General features: G+C 40.4%; 1 protein-coding gene across 8 annotated transcripts in view; it reads left to right on the top strand.

Annotated features, from left to right (window-relative positions):
• The window catches only part of Pld1 (phospholipase D1), a 233157-nt gene that overhangs the window by 2809 nt on the left and 210944 nt on the right, over window positions 1-19404 (top strand). For 7 of the 8 annotated variants that reach the window (XM_023562262.2, XM_063227160.1, XM_063227169.1 and 4 more), the window contains exon 2: window positions 4094-4257. The exons of the other annotated variant lie outside the window; for it this stretch is intronic. The gene's annotated coding sequence lies outside the window, so the exon portion shown is untranslated. The remainder of the gene's footprint in view (window positions 1-4093; window positions 4258-19404) is intronic. 8 annotated transcript variants of the gene reach the window in all.

Raw genomic sequence — 19404 nt, 5'->3', positions numbered from 1 at the left:
AGCCTACAGCTGAGTATGTGGCCTGTAATCTGGGAGGTCACGGCAGAAGGATTGAAAGTTTGAACCCAGCCTCTACATTTAACAAAACTTTCTCAAAATTAAAACTAATGATGATGATGATGATGATAAAGTCAGGAGACATAGCTCAGTGTGACAGCCCTGGGTTCAATCCCTAGTTCAAAGAAGGACAAAGGAGGGCAAGGGGAGGGGAGGGCAGGGGAGGGAGAAGGGGGGGGAAGTAGCCTGCGTTGGCACCTTTCTTAATGTTTTTCAGTTTCTGTTCCCATTTTGTGCTTGTCCTTAGGGATAAAAGTTTGACTTAACTTTAGTCATAGTACAGATCGGCCAAGGAAGTCATATTAGTGCACGGTTATGTTCAGGGGTGGGAAGTTAATGTCCAGCACTGGGACAGGACAGACTGGAAGACTCTTCCGCTAGACCAGGGTGTTACACTTGATTGTAACGAGGTTGGGGCAGGGATCCTGGGAAGGTCTGAGGAGACCAAGGCACTATTTGCCAATTAGGAACAAAACTCTTCAATATTTTAACAATTGCTGTGACCACACTGGGTTGAGTATGTTAAATGAGGGCCCAGGTTACATCAGAGGTGGGCAGCGCGGAAGCTGGAAGCTGATTCTGAGCCTGTAAGGGCTCCTGAACCCCAAGTTTCTGCTGCTGCTGCTGGCTTGTAATCCTGGACTGTTCTCTGGATGAGTCAAATGTCTTCTTTTATAGTCAGTGTTTTTTTTTTTTGCATTTTGGATCGGGAGTTCAGCCCCTTTTGAAAACCTGTGATGCACAAAAGAAAATCAGCCAAAAGTTGGCTCTTTGTGGGGGTGGTGGAGGTGGGAGACTTCTAAGGTCATCAGCTTACAAACTCTGTGCTAAAACCAGGAACCTAAACATGTGATTTCAACAGTGCTCTTTTTTTTTTTTTTTTTTTTTTGAGATAGGCTTTTATAGACAGCATATTTGGAAGAAGGAGAACCGGAGTAAGTATGGAGAGAAGGAAAGTGGTAAGAAGAGAGGGGAGAATCAGATGCAGAGGGTCATAGAGAACATCTGTGTGAATTCTCTCTGAAGAGCCTGGGGCTGAGTGTTGTTACCAAAGGCAATGCTGTGAAATATCAAAAGCAGTTGGAAGTGATGTTTCCTCTAGTTTATCTTGGAGTTGATCTTAATACTGTTTAAACGGTTGCTAATCAACAAAGTTTGGGGGAATTAAGATATAAGGGAGCTATTAGTGCCTGCCTGGGATCTTCTTAACAATCTCGTCTGGTTTATACTGCTTTTATCTGGGTGGATTTTGTATGTGTTATGAAGCTAGAGTCATTGGACTTGCAATGGTTTTGTTTATTGTCTGTCTTTCTGAGAGAATGAGGTCCTTGAGTTCTCAGACTCTGTGGGCATTTTTGTGTATAATAGGCAGGAGCTGAATGAAAGGGTGCCCTTAGTGGATGTAGGAAGATGATGTGATTAATTTTATTCATGGGTTAGAAGACTTTTGTGGTTAGTGATTCACTTGTTTCATTTGTACTATTTAACTACTCATTCTTTAATATACACACACCACACACACACACACACACACACACACACACACACGCACACACAGTTGACCGTCTGGCATCCTGTATCAGCGGCTCTCTCATTTCATTGGCTGTTTTATGCAGTGTTTTTTACTCATGTTCTGATACAGATGTCCTTCAGATAAGAAAAACAAGTAGGCAGGTTGGGATTGGGGGGCTGTTATGTAGGGCAGGAAAATAGCTTCAGATGTACGGGGCTGTGATGTTATGCAGAAGCAAAGTCAAAAAGGAGAAATTTGGTCAAAGGTCTAATAGTAGAAAAAAACACATAGAAAGTGAGCTTTAAATCCTGTCTTTCAAATGTCACTTTTTATTCCCACTTTGAAGTAAAACTATATAAACTAATGTTAAGTGTGGGTACAAGATACAGGAATGAACTCTATTTTTGGTCCTAACATTACAGTGATTGTCAAAAATATTTTTTAAAAGTGCAAGGGAAGCATGTTGGAAATACAGCCAGAATCCTGTTATTCTGCGGGGAGGGAACTACCTGTTAGGCTGTTGTAGGCAGTAAGTACCTTAAAGCTCGGCCCATGAATGGAGTGAAGCCTCTAACTCTCATCTCAGTCCCAGATTTGCAGAGATGCTGCTGAATCTTTGTTGCAGGGAAGAAGAGCGTAAGAGCTGGGTGGTGGAAAGCCAGCCAATTGTTTGTTTTTGATTTTTTTTAAAACAAAGTATTATTTATTAATCTTTCAGGCCCAACAGATCTGAGTGAAAACAGGAAAAATTCTAATATTTTGTGGCAGAATAGAATTGTTATAATAATTTTGGAAGGAAACTTGGCAATATATTTAATATAGACAAATTTTGATTAAGGTAATTTGTCCTCTGAGAATAATCCAAAAGAAATAAAAATTTGTAAAACCACATGTCCACATGTCTTTTGAAGCTTTTACAACTGATGTGGTAGAACTGAGTCATGTTGAGTTGACTTTTAAGTTTTCAGGAATTATATGAAGTAATTAAAATTAAAATTCCTGGTTGAGATTTTAAACTTACATTAGACTATATTCAAAATAAAACCAATAAATTCCACACCCTGTAATTTACTAATTGCTGTATTACTTTTATTTCTGTCTTTGCTCTTGAAGTTATTTATGTCTCTGATTTTTGTATAATGAAAATACTGTAATTACTACATACATCTTTCCAAACTGCAGGTACTAGTAATGTCATATTGGGATCTCAAAATTCCCCATGGTGGGAATATTTACACTACAGAAATCGGCAAACACTCCAGTTAGGGCTCACCCTCCCCCTCTGCTGGGTGTTAGGCCTTTGTCATTACATCACGCTGCTCATGTGGGACCCGAGCTTTTTTATTTCTTCCTCTCATTGTGAACCATGAGATTTGCCTGATTCTATTCTTTCAGCTGTCATCGTGGTTCTGAATTTGGGGATGTGGTTGGGAGGAAGGGAATATACATAGTTACACAATGTCTCTCTTTTCTGTTATTTTGTACAGTTAGTACTTTTTAGTACTTGTGTGACTCAGGTGAGTCCTTGATTCTGTTTTTTCATGAGGATAGGATTCTTTTGATGCCTGTCTTCCTCAGAAGGTCTTTCTCTCCATTCTTCTCCATCACAGTAGTTCTAAAAGTGTGGCTAAACAAAATAATTCGGGAATTTAGTAGACTATAGAGCCCTAGTCTCATGACATACCTACTAACTTGAGAATCTTGGGGGATGAGGTTCAAAATGGGATTTTGAAAGTTTCCTTGGAGTTTTGTTGACCATGTGTCTGCACAATGCCTCCTGTGGGTTCTTTCTGCCCAGTCTAGACGCCTATGTTCCTTGATCAGCATCAGGTCTGTTAGGCTGTTGGTCCCAGGCCACGTTGCATGGTAGCCTTGATGTTTTTCGGATGCAAATTCTAACGTGAAACTTGGTAATCAGAGTCTGCTCTTTGCCTCATTATGTGTCATTCACAGGCCTGATTCCTTGTGCTCTGATCTTGGAGCCTACCTAGGGAACTAGCTCCATGTTGTCAAGTATGTTGGGTTTTATGTCTTCTTCAACCTTTATGTGACCTCATTTGAATTTGGTCTTCCTTTTACTGAACACACCTACTATGGTTCCATCCTTGGCCTTTGCGTTGTGGCTTTTGTGGCTTTCGCCTTACCTGGAGCACCCTTCCCCACCTGGTTGGCTTTTAGTCATTTGAAAATGGTCAGATGTCACCTCCTTGGAGAGGATTTCCCTGGCTATTGAAGGCTTCTCCTTCTCTCAGTCTACATGGCTCTGTCTACCACCCCATCCCATTCTAGTCTTTCACCTCAGGCTGTTTCCTTTCTAGCACTTCTACTATCTGAAATACTTCAATGCTTTGTTTATTGGGTTTTCGTACGAGCTCCATGAACGTAGTGATGTGCCTGATTCATAGTAGGGGCCATTAACTACTAGCTAAATAAATGTCTTACATATTTGATATTGGTGTGAACCCTAGGTTCCTAAGCATTTTGTCTGTTTTTCTAATTTATTGTTTTTCTCTGGTTTCACAGATGTGACATGCCAGTGACCCACTGCTGTGATACTATTGCAGTTGGAAACAAATGCAGCTCTCAACTGATGAGAAAGAAACTCTGTAGCTTCCTATGTGAAAATCACCTTTCATTTCAGGGAGCTTGTGAGGACTTGATTCAGTTGCACCATATTTGTCCTGTGGGTGAGTAATCTGTGATGGAATGGATCAACCCACATGAGGATAATGTAATCTAAATGTGATTAGTTTTGGGAAACTCTTGCTAATATCCTTTTTTGAATTCTACCAGAAGTAGTGGTTAGTGAGGTAGTAGGAACAAGATGGCATGTATCACTCTGCGAGACACATGGAGGCCAGAAATGCATGTCGAGATGTTTGTCCTGTCTCGTCTCACCAGAAGACATGGGATGGCTTTGACTAATGATGAAGTAATTTCTGCAGATCCATTGCCAAGGAAGGTTGCTAAGTTGGTGGTGAAAGCCTTCATTCTGTATTTGCAGTGGTCCTTTCTCATGCTAGTGTTGGAGAATCTATCAGCCACAGAGTTTTTGATGGCCACGGAATGCTCAGCATTGGCTAGAGAGCCCAAGATGTAGTTCCACATGCACGGAGCTTGGTGGTTTAAAGCAATCATTTAAAGCAACTCTGAATTAAGTATCAGAATCCTACCAGGCCACTTGAAGTGAGCTGGTATTTTATTTTATTTTATTTTATTTTGTACTGGGGATTGAACTCGCAACCTTACACTTGTCAGGCAGGTGCTTATACCACTGAACCAAATCCCCAGCCCAAGCTGGTATTTTATAATGATAGTATGGCCCAGTTTTTCTGGATTTTCAAACTGCTCTTTTTTTCAGCAGCATTACTATGGTCTCAATATTTATGTGAATTCATATGTGAGGTCCTCATCCCCAGACTGAAGGTGTTAGAAGAAAGGGCCTTTGAAAAGTGGTTAAGTTATGAGGGCTTTGCTCACATGAATGTGAGTTGTGCCCGTACAAAGGGGGCCCGACTGAGCAGGACAATTACAAGTTTGAGATTAGCCTGGGCAACTTAGTGATTTATTGTGACTGTGTCTCTCAGTGGAAGCATTCTGGGCTCAATCCCTAGTACTGGGAAATATATATATAGAGAGAGAGACAGAGAGAGGGAGAGAGTGAGAGTCTCTAAAGATCCCTCAGTCCTTCTGCCATATGAAGTTACAATGAAAAAATGGCCCTCCACAGACACTGAAGCTACTGACACCTTGATCCTGGACTTCCTGGCATCCAGACTTGTTAGACATAAACTTCTGTTGTTTATATGCTACTCAGTCTGAGGTGTTATTGTCATAGCAGCCTAAACTGACTGAGGCAGGCAGTCTGGAACCCAAGTAGCTAATAAGGTAAGGAAAGCAGAATTCTGGAGCTTCTTTGAATTTCATATTCAATCACAGCATCTCATTAAAAAATATACTTTTACATATTATCTTTTTAAGAAATCATCTGTTTATTTTACGTTTATAGAAAAGTTGCATGTAGAAAATTCCCAAGGGATACCTGGTTTCCTCTATTACTAACATCTTACCTTGGTGTATGGTACATTTTGTTACAGTTTGTAGCCCACATTGATGCACTATTATATAACGTTTATACTTCATTCAGATTTCCTTAATTCTTCCCTAACATGCCTTTTCTACCTAAGCTTCCTATCCAAGATACCATATTGCATTGAATAGTCATCTTCTTTGGGGTTCTGTTGAATCTTGTGATTTTTCAGGCTGCTCTTGTTTTTGATGACCTTGACGGTTTTGAGAAGTACTGGTTAGATCTTTTGCAGAATGTTCCTCAGTTGGGGTTTTACATGTTTCTTATAATTAGGCTGGGATTATAGACTTGGGGAGGAAAACCACAGAGGTAAAATACCTTTCTCATTAGCTGATATCAAGGATGACTGTGATCCGCATGACTTATTAGGGTTGACTTTGGCTTTGGTCATCTGGCTGAGTAGTTTTTATAATGTTTCTTTAATGTCAAGTTGTTTTCCCCTTGTATCAACACTGTACTCTTTTGGGAAGAAATCGCATTTTTGAGATGGGGATTTATGCTCCACTTCCTAGTGAGGAGAGTAGTTACAAAAGTTGTTTGGAATTCTTCTGTGTAACAGACAGATATATTCATTCCATTTATTTATTCAAGGTATTTATTTCATATCATACGAACTCATATATTTATCTTATACTTTGCATTATATTTATTTAAATTTTCAATGATTTAAATTTTGTGTTTAAAGATATTAGAAAACTATTGTTCTATATATTTATATTCCCTCCTTTTCTCTTTAAGTATCTTTATTTATTTATTGGGAATGATAAAAAGCAAATTACTACTTAGGTGTTAACTCTGTTTTTCCTTATTTTTTATAAAAGTTATTAAAATATAACTTTTTTTTGGTGTGGCATTTAATACTTTAATCCTGAGATAGCCACTTGAGAGATTTATTGCCATCTACTTCTGCAAAATCCCTTGGAAGTTTAATAACAGATAAGAAGTGAAGAATAATTTTTGACTTTTATTTTCCTTTGAACTTATTTTAATTTTGAAAAGAATAAAACCAAGTGAGAATAAAAATTAAAAACAAAACGAAACAAAATGTGATCATCAGAACAAAAGGATGGACATAGTACATGATTTAAAACCACAATAAAAAGTGATCTACACTGGTTACCATGATGTCTCCTGTTATCTTCAATAGAATTCCCCCTATCATCAGGTACAATAAAATTGAACATAACAGTACAGAACAAAATCAATAAAAACAAAACATTGGAGACATTGTAGGACTTCAAAAGAGGGTAATAGTCAAATAGACAATAAGACAATAGTCTTATTGTCTTCAGAGTAGTTGCCTATACTCTCAGATTTGATCGAACATAAAAGATTCGAATAAAATCAGTCAATCAAGATGGTGATAGAACAAGACAGATTCAAATAAAATCAGTCAAAACAAGGCAGTGAAAGCAATATAGGGTTTCAGATTAATTTAATAGGAAATTAAAAATGGTTACCGTAGTATATCCTGCTATCTTTGGGATAGCTGTCCGTGCCCTCAAATCTAGTACAAGTAGACAAACTGGAACACAATATAGCCAAACTAAAGAGAGCGATGAAAACAATATGGGTTTCAAATTGTGATGCAAGATTAACAGTGTCCTCTGCCTTCCCCACTTAGACAATTCCTCCCCTTGTCACTTTCCCAGGGTTCACTGTACATTTTGTATCCCTCTAACTCCTTTAGTTTTTAGATTAGGGAGGCAACCCGCTGTTTACCTAAGTGATTCTGAACCTTTTTACCTCTGAGTTTGGTCTCAAAGTTGTATCCATTTTCCTTTGAATTTCATTAAATGGGAAACTTGGAGAGTTGGGAGCATAAATCAGTGGTATAGTGCTAACCCAGTATGTGGGAAGCTTTGGGTTTGACCCTTAGCATTGAACACAAAAAGGCAGAAACTGAAAATACTGCCCAGAATACTCTGCTTATTCTTACTGCTGGAAGGATGGTAGACCGGTTACAAGAGCTCCCAAGTCAACCTCCTGTCTTCTGTACAAAATAATTAAGCTTGTAATTTTTTTTTCTAGTGAAGGAAACAAATTCTGTATAAACTTTTATTTCACCTCGTTTTAAAGCATCTAAAAGTAAAACAGATAGTAGTATTGACCTGGCTTAACAGAAGGAAAATATTTGAAAACTAAATCACTCCTTTTACTACTCTTATAGATTTTCTTTTATATTTTGTTCTAAATTCCAGTAGTATTAGGAGTTCTTGTTCCTGTGCTTGTTTACAGACACACAAGCACTGCAAGGAATGGCTTTAGTTATAGGCAAATCTTTTATGACTTGTGGGTGGACAGTTACCTTCCAAGATCAGATTACTTGGCCAGATAGGTCAGAAAGATGCTCCTGAATTAGGTGCTGGCTGGTGACTTAGTATGTGATGGGCTGCCCATGCAGCCTTCATGCTCTGGTTCCTAGCGAGGGCTCAGTCCTCCTGTGAAGACTGTGCGGTCCATCCCAGCATGTCTGGCCCCATGAATGGTCCATGTAGGCATGTGTATGGTTTAGTTCCCAGTAGGTCAAGTAATGCGCCCAGAGTTCAGCCTTAGGACCTGATGACAGGCCTGGAGAGTTTGTTTTTGCAGTCAGATAACAAAGGCTGGAATTTAGCCCAGCAGTAGAGATTGTGCTTTGCATGCTTGAGATCCCTACGCCAAAACAACCACCGAACCAAACCAAACCAAACCAAACCAAACCAAACCAAACCAAGCCACATGGTTAATCTGTTTCAAGATGTTAGAACTGTTGCATAGTAATTAAGCACAGGGTAAGCATGAAGGATAAACACTTCACACAGCATTATTTTAATACACCAAAGCAAAGCAAAACATTCAAAGCTTTTCTTTATCTTTCTTGTGCCAAACCTGTGTTCACACTGACACTTTCCCCCGATTACACCCAGAATTTATCTCTCCTTATTTGCTTGTTTACTAAGTCATAGGCCCTTAACATGATGACTTCTGAACAGCAGAAACTTGTAGCTTGATTTCTGGGGCCAAGAACTCAGAGGATCTGTGAAAATCGGCCAAATTTTAAAATGATCTTGTGTTCAATTAGTAGAAATGACTACAGCTTTACTGTCATGACTCATAAGCCAAGTGATCTGGAACAAGAAGAGATAAGACATTATCATCATTTGGCCTTGTGGGCCCTGTGGCCACAGACTCAGAGCTGGGTGGGGAACAAGGGAGACAGCACAGCCTTACAAAAAGCAACTCTGTCTTGCTGGGATCTTTAGGCATCTGGTCCCTGTCCTCCTTAGAGGACAGGGCTGGCAGAAATCATTTTCCAAACAGAAGCTTTGATTTCTTAAAAATGCAGACATGCTGCTTACTGTTACAACATTGGATTTAGAGTCATTCAGCAGAGGGTGCTTAAGTGGCTGCTGTTCCCTGGGTACTTCCTTGTCATTTGGCTTTCTGTCTTATGCGGAAGCATTTTAACCTGTCTGCCTGTCTCTTGTCTTCACTGTCCTGTCCTGCTAATTCACGGGAGCTCAATCTGAAGTATTCCTGATTGTGATCTGGATTCACTGGCTTGGAGACTTTTTCATCCCTTTAAAGTTTCTTTAGGTTTCATATTTTGAGGGTTAATGATACTATTATTTCACACATAAGTTCAGGAGAAATGGAAAGTGGATTTGAAACTTGTCCATAATGACTGCCGTCATGAAACTCATAAGGAGAATTGTAATGGGGGAGTTATAAGCCTCCAAAAGATCTAAAAGATTGAAGGAAAAATAATAAACCCTCAAAGATTGGAGCCTACTTCAGTCAGTTTTAAATAGGAGCCCCAAAGTAAGTGAGAAATCTAAAAATCAGTACATGCCAGATTTTGCCCCCAATATTGTACATTGTAAAAATGTAGGCTCAAAAGAAAGGTATTCATAACATCTTATGTTAAAAAAAGACGATCCTCCAGGGTTGCCTCTAAAACCATTCTAGGAACATAATTCTCTCTCTCTCTGTCTCTCTCTCTCTGTCTTCTTTTTTTTTGTACCAAGGATCAACTCTAGGGCCTTACATGTGCTAGATGAACGCTGTACCACTCACCTACACCCTCACCCCCAGTTTACGTTTAAAGAGTGAATGCTGTATGAAGTTTTAGAATCACAAATTCACCGTCTGATTATTCTTCAGAATGTCTTTTTTTAGACAAGGCCATCACATGGTGAGACTCCTTGGGCAACTAAATTTATCCTTTTGAGTTATTGATGGAAAATTATCTGATTTTACAGTTTTTTTTAAATCTAGGAATTTACCTTTTTTTCCTCCACATTCATGTTTATGCATATATTCAAACGCCCCACATTCACTATTAGAAACTGAGGACATACTGGAAGGCGTGCTAGTTTGGTAGTCACGGTAACCAGAGTTCTGATTTTGGGTCTGCCACACGGTGTGATCCTGCTGAATCAGTGTTGGGAAATTTACCAGCTTTCTGTGTTTTATGCTCTCCTCTAGCGCTAGAGAAAAATTAACCTTTGCCTTGGCCACTGCCCTCCTGAGTTTACAGTCGGGTGCAGAGGTTTTCTCAGTCCTCTGTGTCCCTGAGTCTCCCGTAGGGCTCCAGGACCCAGACTGCTAGGTCTCTCCCTGCCTGTCTGATCCAGCAAGTCTGGGCTGGGCAGGAAATTTGCATTTCTAACAACTTCTCAGATGATGCTGATGCTGCTAGTTTCCAGACTACAGTTTGAGAAGCTCTGACCTAATGGCTTAGCTGACACATCAGTAACTGCAATTCAAAGATTAAATGCTGTGAAATAAGTACAAGTAACATGCAGTGGGAAGCAGGGAATGGAGAAGTGGGGTGAAAGATGACTGAAGAACTGGATTGCTGAGAAGCTTGAATGGAAGAGAGGCTAGGCAGGATGGGAAGAGTAAACTCAGCCTTGGCAGGTAAGAATGTTTTGGGAGATGGCAGCCCCTTGCTGGGAGGCAGAGTGGGGAATGTCTATGGGAGGGGGGATAGTCCTTGTTCAGGTGGAGTGTGCAGTTGATGTGGGGGATGAACAGCCTGGAAAAGATGGATTGAAGAATGAGAGCTGGAAATTTGTTTTTATTATTTTAAAGAAAAAATATCAAGAAGCAAACAATCAAAAAACAACAGAAGCAAAAAGACAACAACAACAATAAAGAACAATAGTGATATAAGATTTCAAAACAGGATGATAGGAATTTAACAATGGTTGTTCTATTGCATATTGTTATCTTCAGAATAGTTGCTCAGGTTACCAGACACAGGCACCCAAGATTGATCAAACAATCTAACTTCCCTTTGAGCAGTTTCTTTCCCTTGTACTGTATCATTTTTAAATTTTGGATCTTATTTACTCTTTCTTACACTAGCGGGACAATATGGTGTTTACACATGTAAATCTGATTTATTTTGCTTACAAGTATGGTTTCTAGTTGCGTCCATTTATCTCTAAAACCCTGGAGTTTATTGTTCTTTGCTGCTGAGTAGTTCCATTGTATAAAAATGTCACGTTTTTTAAATCCAGTCCTCTGTTGGTGGGCATTTGGGTTGTTTCCAAGATCTGACTATAACAAATTGTCAAAGAGCTGGAAATTTAGAGAAATTCTTGGATTTTAGGCTTTGGCAGCCAAGGAATAGCAGGATCAGAAAAAAGGCAGCTCTGGCATTGTGATGAATGGCTTGGAAGAGAAGGTGACTTCAGGAGAGCAGTTAGAAAGTATTGGGACTGTCCAGTCCAGACGTGGGAATGGGCTCAAGAGTCGCACGGTGGTGAGGATGCAGTGGGGTGAGGTATCTGCAGCAGCAGCCATAGATTCGGCAGTTATTCGTTCCCTGGGAGAAGAGAGAAGGGTGAAGGGAAGGCAGCTGAAGACTCCAAGGCTGGCTTTTCAGGGAAAGAGAGATGGTGGCATCTGGATCCCTCAGGGCAAATAAGTTGGATAAGAAAATGAATGTTCGGGGCCTTGGCTTCTTCAAGAGGGGACTGGGCTAGGTGCACTTAAGGTGTCTTTTGTGTGATTATCATCAGTAGTTTAAGGTTGTTGATTGTCTGAAATGACGGTGAAATGTTATAATTGAACACAAAACAAATGGCTTTTATCTAAAAGATACTCATGTATTGGATTGACTGATCCATATAAACCATTAGCTCTAAAATATTTACATCTGGAAATAACCTTTTTGAGCTGGTCTTTATTTTGTTTGTAATTTTCTTAGTATGTACTTGCTTTTCCTCCCATTTTGTATCCTATAAATTTTACCATTTTTTGAAACTATTCTATAAATTTTTTTATAAAAGTATAGCAGACATTAACATCTCTTTGGATGTTTCTTACATCTTAATAATCATACTGTGCATTGATATATTTTATACAATTATTTCTTTTCCACCGAATTATAAATATCTTTGTTTGTTTGTTTTGCATCATTTTGATTTTGACCCAGGTGTGGGGACCAGGGTCTTGCACATGCTAAGCATGTGCTCTACTGCTGAGCCCCAGCACCAGCCCCTATATATAAACTCCTTTTGAGAAAGAAACATATCTCAACTCACACGGGGCATGTCTTCCTAATTGCATTCATTGTAAATACTTAAAAAAGTGGCCAGCAAATATTTGAGCAATTATATTGAATCTCTTCCTTCCTGGTCTCTTCCTTAGAAAGAGACAAAATGTCTCAGACAATAAAGAATCACAAGGAAAATGGAATTCTATGCATCTTGGCAGGTAGAAAAGGTTACATGTTTAGTCCAGTGGACTCTCAGGACTAGATTAGAGATATGCATGGACATTTCTGGGGCCAGAAGCAGAAGCTGAAATACTGTTCAATTCTGACCTAAAGTAGCCACTGGAACCATTGGGCCAGGTCTTTCTGCTCTGGATCCTCCTTTGTAATATTCAGGTTGTAAAAAATCACAGAATTTTATAATTTCCACACATGGTTTTGGGAAGAATTCCAAGAAGAGGGAATAGCATGAGCAAAGCTTGAGACACGAATGGGTAAGAGTGTGTGTGTGTTCTCCATGATATCATCAGGTGAGACGTAGTAGGAAGTGAAGCAGGAGACAGGGTGAGGGCCTTGGGTGGAGCGCTTTTTCTGCAAGAGAAGGAACTTGTTGCTGTAGGTCGCTGGCTGCTTCATTCCACACTGGCTACTTGATTCTTCGGGCTCTTCCTAGAAGCTTTATGAAATGTGTCTCAGCACAGTTTTCCTGGAAAGGAGTGATAGGGACTTAAAAGTGGCCCTGCTTCTGGGTTGCACGTATGCGACTACCAGTGGGGATTCCCTAGTGACACATGAAGCAGCCACAGGAGAATCTGGAGGAGAGGCGTCCTGCCGGATGCACTTGTGGGAAAATGGGGGGCCTGGCTGCCATGTCGATGGCAGGAATGAGAGGTAAATTCTAGAGGATTTAAAGTCACGCATAAAGCAGGCCACTGCAGGGTACCACTGAGAAATTTTAAATGCAGGAACATCTAATCCTTTACTTAAGAGCACACACTCAGCTCTCCAGAAAACTGTTTGTGTGTGCACAAACTTGCATATTAGAAATGGTACTGACATGAAGGATGTATTGCATATAATTTACAAATCATAATAAAACATATAATACTCCATTGCAAAATCTATGTAACTAATTGCTTCAGGTATTTGTTGGTTTTTCTGAACTCTTGCATCCAAAGCCAGTCTGTGGTTAACGACTGATAAAAGAAGGCAGCTTGTTTCCTTTTCACTGAGGTATACGATGAAAGTGCGTCCACTGGATCGTATCCCAGAACTTCTCTCCCTTGGGAAGCATTTTTTTATCATTCAGTCATGCTTTCTAGAAGACTGTCTTCTCGGTTTTTTTGTTTATTCACAATATAACTACTATCAGCACTGCACATTTTATTACCTTTTTATCCTTCACTTTCTTGTGCCTAGACAACCAACAAAAGAAAAATCGATCTGTGGCTTACACTGTTTGCTAATATGTGTGTGAAAATCCTCTATCATGGCCAGTCAAGCTATGGGGAATTGGGAATTAATGAGCAGTAGCACAACATTGTATAATATTCCCATGAAGATGAAATAGATGTATGTGATCTTAACAGCATAGATATTTATAGAATGTAGTACACTAAAAAGGAAGTGACAGTCTTTGAGAATTTATTACCTTTGGGTTTAATATAACTTATTTCATGTAATTGTTAATTGTTGCTAACAATTGGGTTGCAGGAGCTATGAGCTAACCAAGAACAACACTAGTGTTTTTGTTCGTTTTGCTTTGTTTTTTGAGACAGAGTCTCGTTATGCAGTTCACCCTGGCCTTGAACTCGCTGTGTAGCTCAGGCTGGCCTCAGACTCACAGAAGTCCTCCTGACTCAGCCTCCCGAGTGCTGGGATTACAGATGTGCACCCCCATGCCTGACTGGTGTTGTAGTTTTAAAAGATCACTTTGGTAACACTGTGTAGAAATGTTTTGAAGGGAAGTAGTTTGTAGGTAGGAAAAAAGTTCTTAAACTAGCGCTATCATAGGAGTAGGAAGTGGGGTATTTAAGAATATCCTCAGACCTATCCAGCCTGAGGATTCAAATGAAGTCAGGTTAGTGGAGAGCATGCAGATTTCACTGGTTCATGTCCCCATGTCATTATGCAGTACTTAATGAGGTCTTCTCCATCTGTTCTTGATGTTACTGGATATGCCGGAGATGGCCTGCCTATGGTTTCAGAGCTCTACCCCCATTTACTTGCTGGCTTTTGACCATGGATCAAGGGGCTTTGTGGGTGAGGCCTTCAGCTGGGATTCATGCTCCAGCAGTCAGGTGTCAGGACTTGCCTTTGGAAGTTTGTGAATCTGGGCAAGGGCTCTAGAAAAGGTGCTAGAACCTGAGATTTATTCTGCAGAAATGTCTTTGGCTCCCTTGTCACTAGGGACTTGAAGTTGTTGGGTTTGTTTTCTGTGACTCACACAGAGAAGCAGAAGGCTAGCCCTTCCCACTTCTTCCTGTAGCTGCTTACTGCTTGGCCTCTGCAGGCTGGGGCTGGTAGATGGGGTACCAGCCCCTCTTCCTGTTCTGTAAGCGTAGAGGCTCTTGGGCTGAGACCCCATCTCCCTTTGTTGATCTGCTTGGGCAGATGGATACACGAGGACCTGGATTCCGCTACCTGACCCCAAGCGGCCTGTCCACATTCCCAGAGTGCAAACATATTATTCTGGCTCGTACTGGGAATGGATTACGGGAGGGTGACCCAAGTGTGGCTAGGCTCTGCATTCAGGAAGGAGGATGCCAGAGATGCAAAGTAGAGAAATTTAATGATGTTCAGTTTGTATCTTTGTGAGGTTTGTTTGTTTGTTTTTTGAGACATGATCTTGCTATGTAGTTCAAACTGTCCTTGAACTCAGTAGCCCATGAACTCATAGCGATCCCCCTGTCTCAGCCTCCCAAATTCTGGGATTACTGGCTTGAGCCACCACACTTGTTTTTCATATTGTTTGGAAGTTGATAAAATAATGCCAGTGGGACAGACAATTCAGAGGGTCCTAGATGTTCTGGAAAGAGATAAAAAAAAAATGATGGTGTTAGGAAAAGGAAAGTTGTAGGAAAATTTTTTAGTCCCTACTAGACTCCCCCCATGGAGATGTAGAGTGAGAAGAGACTTATGCGACACATAGATTTAGAGCCCAAAGACACTAGTATTTGAGGGAAGGCGTGAGGAACAGGACCTCAGAACCCACTAGACAAGATCATTGGGGGAGCTGTAAAAGCAAGGTGCCTAATGCAAGGGCCATGGCTCCTCCTGGGGCCTGACAGACCCGTGGCGTTCATGTGGATTGTTTCCCAACTTTATCTCTTCAGAGTTATGATTGTGATACCCTCACCTCCTTTCTGGGAAGAGGAATTATATTCTCTGCAGTGTCACAACTGCCTCAGGGTCAGGAAGACATCTGACGTATCGGTACAGTGGCAATACTTTGATCCAGCCTTTAATAGTCAGTGTGAAAACAAATTTACAGCTGAAGGTGTGGGAAGTGTCAACATTTTCCTGTTTGATGTTTCTTCTGTGTTTTCCATATTAATCACTTCATTTTCCTGTTGGTCATGGGCCTGATACTTTTCCTCCCACAGTTGTCAGCTGCCTGGTGTGTCAGGCAATGTTTTTTACTGTGATTTAGCAACACAGTAGATCAGGCTGGCAAGGTTGCTGCCCAAAGTGAAATGTCTGTCTTGGTGGTTCTTTTCATAAGCATACAGAGAGCCCAACGAGACAACAGAAGGATGGGCTCTGAAATGACTGGGATGTCTGCATTCAGCAAAAAATGTACCCCAGGCAAGTTAAGGGTTGTCGGTCTGGTGGAAATTAGGTGGCCTCCAACATGAAAAGACAGAGCCTGTTGAAGGAGACAGCCAGGCTAGTTTTCTACAGCACAAATCTGTCGAGTAAGTGGATTTGGATGTAACCCATAGGCTTGCTACATGAAATTCTATTCCATGGGAATTAAAGTTTGTGGCTTTGTGAAGTCACTTAGTGTAGACTGTAAAAACTGTTCTCATCATTTTTTGCCAAAGCATAGGTGCACGGAGAAGTAAGGATGGGCATTTACTGTGGCTGTTTGTCTGCTCTAATCCTCTTAAAATACTTAATGTGTCACCATGTGCATAGCAGTGAAGTGAAACACAGCCAGTTCTTTATAATGTAGCAACCTAGGTGGAGAAGTCTGTTGCTAAGGAAGGCTAAAGAAAACGAGTTTTCTGTCCTGTCAGGTAGGAATTGTGTTTTGCTTCAAGGATGTGACACCCACAGGTAGTGTTTCACTTCTCATGCAAAGGCAGTCGGGAAGGTAGCAGAGAGTGGAAAACAGATGGGTTGATGGGGATGGGCAGATGGGTTCTGGGCGTCACTGCCCTCTGCATGTCTCCACTCCGATGTCTTCAGATGTGGCCCTTGTCCCTGATGGATGCCAGTGTGTGCAGCCTCATGTTTATGCTGTGGCAGAGCCCGGAGGGAGAGGGGAAGCGAGCATGCCACCTCCTTTTTCCCAATTTCAGCGCTCCCACTTCCAAATACTGGTCAGAGTGTAGTTGCAGAAATCGCCTCGGCAGCTGCAGGTGTTGTGCATCACGCACTCTCCATCTCTAAATTATTGTAGATCTCAGTTATTTGAAAAGTTAGTTAACTCACAATCTTGTCTTCTCCTGGCCATTACTGCAAGAAGTTGAAAGCGGGGAGCCCTTGCAAGAACAAGAGTGTTTGGTATTTTTCTGGATGATTCCAAGCCAGGACATCTTTTTCTGTCCTCTCACAGGGTATACCTGGCCGGCCAGGGTTTACCAGGGAGGCAGAATTAGTCAAGTATATGTACTGAGGGCTTTATTATTGGGAATTTGCTAATTCACACAAGGGTCTGGCTAAGTAAAGTTGAATTTTGTAGCTGGGCAGGGAGGCAGGAAGGAAGAACAGCAGCGGCAGCCCAAGTGTGACGTCTCTTGAGTTGAGGGAGGCTTATACCCTCATTTCAAGGACTTCCAACTGATCTCTTTAGTCCTGCTGAGGATAATTTTTTTCTGATGAATACTGGCTGAACAGAAGCCTTATACCAACCCTGCAAAACCTCTACGTGGCAGCAGTGGATTTGTGTTTGCCCGAATAACCAGGTAAAGGTGTGTGAAGCACAGAATGCCTGCTGCCCGTTTCTTTGCTCTACCTCTGGGGAAAAAGAATCCCTTGTAGCTGACCTGGAATGGATAGGTAAGAAAGGTGTTCTAGGGGGTGTGGCAGCCACGGTGGACCATTACTTACTAGTATCTAGCTATTGACTTGTAGAGAGAGATACAGGGTTAAAACAAATCATTATTTATTTATTTCTGGTGTTTGCAGAAGGTAGGTGGGTAGTTATTGACTAAGAGGAGAACTTATACTAATTGTACATTTCACTGTTTTTTCTACTTTGATCTCCCTTTTTGTTTATCATAGATGATTAAGAATTTATTTTTGATGTTTTCATTAGGTGAGTAAAGAGTTTTGAGGTTCATCAGCTAGTGGGAACTCATCAAAGTTAATGGCACTTAAAGTTGTTTAGAAACAAATGGAAAGACATTTGAATTTTTAGCAGCATGAATTTTTCTCATTTGTATCTTTTTTGTATTCTATATACAGAGATATTAATGGTGTATTTTACTTTATTTATTTCTTTTTTTGGTACTAATGATTGAACTCACGACCTCGTGCTTGCCAGGCAGGCAGTTGTGCTGCTAAGCTGAACACTCAGCTTAATGGTATATTTTAAAGAAATCAAAACAATGATAGCTTCTCAACTTAAACAAAAATCAGCATTGCAAAACTCTTTTACTGGTAAGATTTGCATGCACAATAATCTTTTATTGAAAAAAAATTCTTCCCTTATTTTCTTTCCTGAATAATGGCTCTATTTTCATATAATTCACATAACATAAAGTATATGAATTATATACTTGTTAAGAGTATATAGGTCAGTGTTGTTTAGTACACTGTGCATTGACCTCTATATTGTTTTGTACTAAATTCAGATTGAGAGTCTCTTATCTGAAATGCTTGGGGCCAGAAATATTTGGAAATTTTGGAGTATTTGTGTATACACAGTGAGGTATCTTGGAGACCAGGCCCGAGTCTAAAAACAAAATTCATTTATGTTTCTTATGTACCTTAAACACATGGACTAAAGATAATTTTATACACTAGCTTTAGTGTGTCTGTGTTTTGATGCATGTGAGTTTGGCTGTGGGGTTTCTTACTTGTGACATCATGTCAGTGTTTAAAAGTTTTGGACATCAGGACATTTCAGATTTTGCATTTTGCCGTTTGGGATGTTCATCCAGTTATAGATGTGGGTATTTAAAAAAAGGAGTTTGTAAAACTCAATCTTGTTGTCTCAGGTTTAAATTCACTTGAAAACAGAAATCCATACCTTTTTATAACATAGAGTGGCAAAATGTTTGCCTCGAGTTTGTGAGAGCACATGTAAGACCTTTACTGTGGGATTCCTATCACATTTGAGTAAATTCTTCCTTAATACACAGTTTACAAGCAAAGGTTTCATTCATTCATTCAGCAATTACTTCTTGAACCTTTTTTTTGGTTTAAACTCAGGGTTAAGCACTGGCAGTCCAAGTCAAACGAGATTTCTCAGAAGCCTTGTGGTTCAGTGGGTGAGGAGACTGATAAAGGTATTCTGGTGTTCATGATACAGTCTGACTGTATGTCAGGAGGCGTGAGGCTATGGCATGCTCTGTGGCGAGGATTTCATATTCATGATTTGCAGGAGACAAGTGACCACATGTATAAAAAAAGATGCTAAGAATGTGTCTGCATATTCCTTGGGAGAGCCAAATCTTCTTGGGGTTGGTTGTATAGCAGATAAGGGAAATTGCTAAGCTTTTCTATGAAGTGGGTAAAGATTCTGAGAAGCACGGTGAATTGTTCCTTCTAGCAAGCTATGACCTAAAGGGTTCCCACAGCGGTGGACTTGCATTCTCACTTGCTTCATGTCTCTACTTTAATATCACTCATCAGAGATGCCTTCCTTGATCACATATCTAAGGTAGAATCCTGCATGGCCCTATCATTTGACTTTGCACTCTGTTTTTTTCTGGCTTTGACATGTAAGAGGTATGCGTTTTGTCATTGCTGCTCGTCTCTTCCCCACTTGAACTGTGTTAAAATGAAAGCTCCCATGAAAGCAGATATTTTGTTTATTGTGCTCTTTTTTATTGTGTCTGGAAGGCAGTAAGTCTAATAAAG

Source organism: Cavia porcellus, unplaced genomic scaffold, assembly GCF_034190915.1.
Source record: "Cavia porcellus strain 051 isolate PalLab524CR breed Dunkin Hartley unplaced genomic scaffold, mCavPor4.1 scaffold_17, whole genome shotgun sequence".
Classification (NCBI taxonomy): Eukaryota; Metazoa; Chordata; class Mammalia; order Rodentia; family Caviidae; genus Cavia; species Cavia porcellus.
Note: the sequence above shows the minus strand (reverse complement) of the source record. Positions and strands in the feature narration are given on the sequence as shown.